Source organism: Aegilops tauschii, chromosome 4 (genome assembly GCF_002575655.3).
Source record: "Aegilops tauschii subsp. strangulata cultivar AL8/78 chromosome 4, Aet v6.0, whole genome shotgun sequence".
Classification (NCBI taxonomy): domain Eukaryota; kingdom Viridiplantae; phylum Streptophyta; class Magnoliopsida; order Poales; family Poaceae; genus Aegilops; species Aegilops tauschii.
In genome coordinates this window covers 69,140,645-69,146,971 of record NC_053038.3, presented here as the reverse complement: position 1 = coordinate 69,146,971, position 6,327 = coordinate 69,140,645, and positions in this window count along the sequence as shown.

Sequence of the window (6,327 nt, the reverse complement as noted above, 5' to 3'; positions counted from 1 at the left end):
TATTCTTCTTCTTTTCCAAAATGGCATAGGTTAGCTTCATTTTACCTAAGTTGGCTCTAATATGCTAACTTAGAGCTTATATGCTTAGTTTCCTATAGGTTAGCTCCAAAATTACTTATGTTAGCACAAAATGATCAAGTTTACATAATAAGCTTATAGTCTTCCTCTTATTCTTCTTATTCTTCTTCTTTTCCAAAATGACATAGGTTAGCTTCATTTTACCTAAGTTGGCTCTAATATGCTAACTTAGAGCTTATATGCTTAGTTTCCTATAGGTTAGCTCCAAAATTATTTATGTTAGCACAAAATGCTCAAGTTTACATAATAAGCTTATAGTCTTATTCTTATTCTTCTTATTCTTCTTCTAGTGTTCTTCTAGTGTTCTTCTTCTTCTAGTATTCTTCTAGTCTTCTTCTTCTTCTTCTCTTCCTCTTCTTCTTCTTCTAACTTCTTGTTTATCATTTTGCAGATTTGATTTAATTCACGGAAGCTTGCATGGATGGAGTGCTTCTTTTCCATTTGTGTTTTTATTTTGTATCAATGTGAAACTTTTGTGAATTGATGGATAACGGTGTTGGATGAACAATGTGAAACTTTTGTAATATGTAACGATGCAACTATGTGTTGGCTATGTATGTATATATGATGAAACTTGTGTGTTGGATATGATTGTTATATGGATGCTTGTTGTATATATATGTGTTGGATATCTCATATGTGAAATAGTGACCTGATATTAAGAAAAAATGAAAAAAAAATTAAAAAAATTGTTACTAATGGCGCACTTCCATGTGGTGCGCCATTAGTATACCAGATACGACTGGCGCACCTCTGGGATACTAATGGCGCGCCTGTGGTGCGCCATTAGTATACCAGATACTAATGGCGCACCAGCGGTGCGCCATTAGTAAAAAATACTAGTGGCGTGGTGCTAGTGGCGCACCAGTAGTGCGCCATTAGTAGGCAAAACTGGTGCGCCACTAGTAAGCCTTTTTCTAGTAGTGTGAGATTATGCAACTCCCGTTTACCGGAGGAACACTTTGTGTGCTACCAAACGTCACAACGTAACTGGGTGATTATAAAGGTGCTCTACAGGTGTCTCCGAAGGTAGTTGTTGGGTTGGCGTATTTCGAGATTAGGATTTGTCACTCCGATTGTCGGAGAGGTATCTCTGGGCCCACTCGGTAATGCACATCACTATAAGCCTTGCAAGCATTGTAACTAATGAGTTAGTTGCGGGATGATGTATTACGGAACGAGTAAAGAGACTTGCCGCTAATGAGATTGAGCTAGGTATTGAGATATCGACGATCGAATCTCGGGCAAGTAACATACCGATGACAAAGGGAACAACGTATGTTGTTATGCGGTCTGACCGATAAAGATCTTCATAGAATATGTAGGAGCCAATATGGGCATCCAGGTTCCGCTATTGGTTATTGACCAGAGAGGTGTCTCGGTCATGTCTACATAGTTCTTGAACCCGTAGGGTCCGCACGCTTAACGTTCGTTGATGATATTGTATTTATGAGTTATGTATGTTGGTAACCGAATGTTGTTCGGAGTTCCAGATAAGATCACGGACATGACGAGGAACTCCGGAATGGTCCGGAGATAAAGATTGATATATGGGATAATAGTGTTTGGACTCCGGAAGGGTTCCGGAATTCATCGGAAGGGGTTCCGGATGTTTCCCGAAATGTTTGGGCTCGAGAACACTTTATCTGGGCCAAAGGGGAAAGCCCACGAGGTTTTTGGAAAGCGCAAAAGGAAGTTTTGCGGAGTCCAGGGGCCAGACGCCAGGGTCCCTGGCGTTTGGGTCCAGACGCCGGGAACCCTGGCGTCTGGCCCTGGAGTCCGAGAAGGACTCTTGCCTTTCGGGTGAAACCGACTTTGTGGAGGCTTTTACTCCAAGTTTCGACCCCAAGGCTCAACATATAAATAGAGGGGTAGGGCTAGCACCCAAGACACATCAAGAAACACCAAGCCATGTGCCGGCAACCCCGTCTCCTCTAGTTTATCCTCCGTCATAGTTTTCGTAGTGCTTACGCGAAGCCCTGCGGAGATTGTTCTTCACCAACACCGTCACCACGCCGTCGTGCTGCCGGAACTCATCTACTACTTCGCCCCTCTTGCTGGATCAAGAAGGCGAGGACGTCATTGAGCTAAACGTGTGCTGAATGCGGAGGTGTCGTACGTTCGGTACTTGATCGGGGCGGATTGTGAAGGTGTACGACTACATCAACCGTGTTGATAAAACGCTTCCGCTTACGGTCTACGAGGGTACGTAGACAACACTCTCCCCTCTCGTTGCTATGCATCACCATGATCCTGTGTGTGCGTAGGAAATTTTTTGAAATTACTACGTTCCCCAACAACGTGAGCCATGACGATCGACACCAGGCGGGCGCCGGCGCGCGTAGTGTCCTTGTTTCCTCTTTGGTGCTAAGGAGGCAAGCGCGGGCGCGGAGTACCGAGGCATCAGGCAATGGTTCCCATATCGGTGCAACGAGACCAAGACCAGCAGGCCAGCAGGACGGAGGTCACCGTGGAGCCCAAGACGGCGTCATCGCCAAAGCCCTTTCGCAGGCGAAGACCGCTTTTGTCAGGATAGCTTGTACTAGCTGTCCCCTTTTAAATTGGCCGCCATTGTTGGCTCCCTTCCCGCTCAATATTTGGGGAGAGGACCATGGCCTATATAAGTAGAACTAGCCACCACAGTAGGGGGCATCGAGCCCTCACCCACACAAGTTCGACAAGCACAAGAACACCTCAGCCTTAGGAGGCTGTTCTTCCCCTTTATACGGTTCCTCATCAGCCCAAGAGGCAATCCACCACCACACACTGGAGTAGGGTATTACACCACAACGGTGGCCCGAACCAGTATAAATCTCGTGTCTTTCTGTGTTGTGAGTTCGTCAAATTCGTCCGCAAGATCTCAGCGAGCTAGGGCGTGGATCGGCAGGAGGGAAAGAACTTCGCGCGCACCCCAGCGTTCGAACCTTAAGGGTTTTGCCGGAACCCTAGATCCGACAAGTTCCAATCAAGAGTCCCTCATGGTGAATGTCAAGGAATAGCATTACTTCCATAAGCTAGCTCTGTCCGTTGAGTATTCAGAACTATTTCAGTTATTCAATCATGATGCACTCGACAAATCCCTCGTCAGTTGCTATTGTCTGTAAGTGATTTCTTTCTGTAATTTAAGTCTCAAGCTAGCTTTAGTGCTCATTGATCGATCATTACTTGTAATTATCCTCACTATATTCTTTTTTGTGGTATTATGCATGATGAAGATGTATGAAATGAAAAAAGCTGGATGCTATGGCATTGGGTTCATTGACCCAAATACCATTAATGAAACAACATGGAAATTGGAATGGTATAAACAAGATGTAGAGAATAAAATGCTAGAGTTCTTGAAGCGCCTCAGTACCAATGAAGATATACTACTTCCTTACAACTTCCTATGAGTCACACTGTCTTGTACTACAAATTATGTTTTTGCTTACTAGCTAGCTAGATGTTAATAATTAAGTGTATAGGGTTTAGGGTAGTTGATTGGTGTTATGCACGTGTTCGCTTAATTAAGACATGCAAACGTGTGCGCATGCAGTTACCACTGAATCTTGTTAGACATTAAAGTTGATGAAGGAAAAGTTGAAGTACTGGACTCACTACTTAAAAAAGAAAGTGACTACATCATCTTGAAGGGGATAGTCGGCAGGTAATTTCAATCATTATTAACTATATCTCGGCCTATTTAGTTCGTCATTTCCTGATATCAACTATTTAATATAATAACCCCTTTATTAATTTTTCTTTGCCGGCGGGCAGGGCTTGGGCAAAGTTCATCAAGGTGACTCCAGGCAAATGGCGAGAAAAACTGTTTTGGTATCGACCCAAGGTAAGTAATTAAGTAGTACTAGCTAGCTACCATCTCTTTAATTCTTGTTTCAATACCATTAATTACTTATCATGCTTGATTAATTATTATCTGATTAAGTTTCATTCTCGTAAAGGCCCTGAAGCAGGCGCCGGGGACTAATCTGTGTGCATACTACGTTTGCGAGAACACGCATGATGGCGTCCGAAAGGAGCAAATCTCAAAGACAGGAATGGGTACGTTTGCCAGAACACTATTCATAATTTTTATATCATTATCGATATCTAGTCACACAACTAATACACATGCATATTGTTCTCCTTCTTAACAGTTCAAAGAGGTGCGGGAGAAGCTCCTACCAACGGAGCGCATACTAGCACTTCAAGAGGAAATAGCGGGGTTTTGCTCGACCAGGTCATAGATCCCAAAGGAGAATACTATTACCCGCTACCGCCCCCATGAACCACTCCCAATTGTCATCGTGCTCCAAAGGCACCAAGGCAACATGTAGGAGAAATTGTATATATATATACATGTGTATGTGTGAATAATGGTGGTTGTGAGACATTCGATGATATATATATATATATATATATATATATATATATATATATATATATATATATATATATATATATATATATATATGGATTGACTATTCGTCACCCTGGGTGAGGAATAGTTATTCTTCACCCCCCTCTATTTTACCAGCAATGCACTGTAATTTTACGTTCCGTATGTTTTATCTTATTTCTGACGTAAAAAGAGACCGTAAGAAAATATATAGTCGCCGTAAAAAATATTTTATGTTATGTAAAATTACAAACGTGAAAACATAGTGTAAAATATACATAAACTCCAAATTTTCTTGTCTTATGATCTATATTTTTATTTTTTATACCAAATTTTACGTAGTGAATCAATAGGAATGTAACTATTTGAATTCCAAATGTAATTTAATTATGAATTGATCATAAGATTACCTCGGGTGAAGAATAACTTATTCTGCATCCTGGGTGATGAATAGCATCACTATATATATATATATATATATATATATATATATATATATATATATATATATATGATCGGTTCTACGAGAAATTCTATTTATATATATGCATAACGTGTACAATATGTAGTATCGTAAAATACCAGCAAAGAAAAAAGAATTAAATGGAAAACACAAAATTAAAGGAAAAATAAAAAAATAAAACCAAAACCCCCCAAATATTTTAGTACCGGTTGGTGTTACCAACCGGTACTAAAGGGCTCCCGCCCCCGGTGCTGGCTCGTGCCACGTGGTGGCCTCTTAGCGGCGGTTCATGCAGAACCGGTACTAAAGGGGGGGACCTTTAGTCCCCACTCTTTAGTGCCGGTTGAAGAACCGGCACTAAAGGCCCTTACGAACCGGTGATACATCCCGGTTCTGCACTAGTGCTCCTCAGCAATGATGGCACAACCAAACACTGTGGTGCAACGGTGGTTGTTAACTCCAACAAAGGGGACGAACGGCATACCATACCTGTTCATCTTATACGTGCTATCAAACACGACCACATCTCCGTAGTCCTAATAGTTCCTCCGCGACTGTGCATCACACCAGAACATACTCTTCAGTCACCCTTCCTTGTCAAGCACATACTCAAAAAAACTCAGGGTCCTTCTCCTTCCTGCTCCTCATAATGCCAACTGCCGTCTCAGTGTCACCCTTTGCAATGAGCTTCATTTTTTCTCCGCAACAAAGATTGTAAATGTCCCTCCTGATAAGCCCGCACTTATCGTACGAACCGTATCTGCTGATGAAGTTGTCCATTATTATATGCTTTCTTATCCCGGCCGCGTCCAACGCCAATATCTCTGCCCTCGTGCCTTCTCCAATCCGTCTGTGTGACCACAGAAAACAAACCTCGCCGGGCCTAGCCATCGCGTGGTTGTGATCATCCACGAATGACGCGACGAACCAAACGCCACGTTCTCTGTCCAGCTTCACCACCATATGTGCACCGCAGTCGCAACGAGTCTCCGGTCTAAGCCTGCGCTTGCGGCCCTCCATGGTTATAAACTTGCTCTGCCTTCTCCCTGCCCTGGAGCAAAGAAACCGCCGGTAACGTATCATTCCTGAAGCACCTCGTTTCACCTTCTGTTTCCTGATGCTAAATCCGTTCTCTTTGGCGTGATTGCTGTAGAATATGTATGCATCCCCTTGCGACCGAAAGGTCATAGCCATCACCTTCCAATGTGTCTCCAGCATCTGCTGCTGCCTTCGAGCCTCCTCAATGTCGATCTCCCCCTCATCGTGATCACCGCTAACACCATCTGACTCCTCCTACAAAATTCATATGAAAATATATATGTCAATTACTATCATTTAATTCATACTATTCATCGATATACAACATCTATCAACGAACTTGGCTCAAGTTATCTGCGAGATTCCTGTA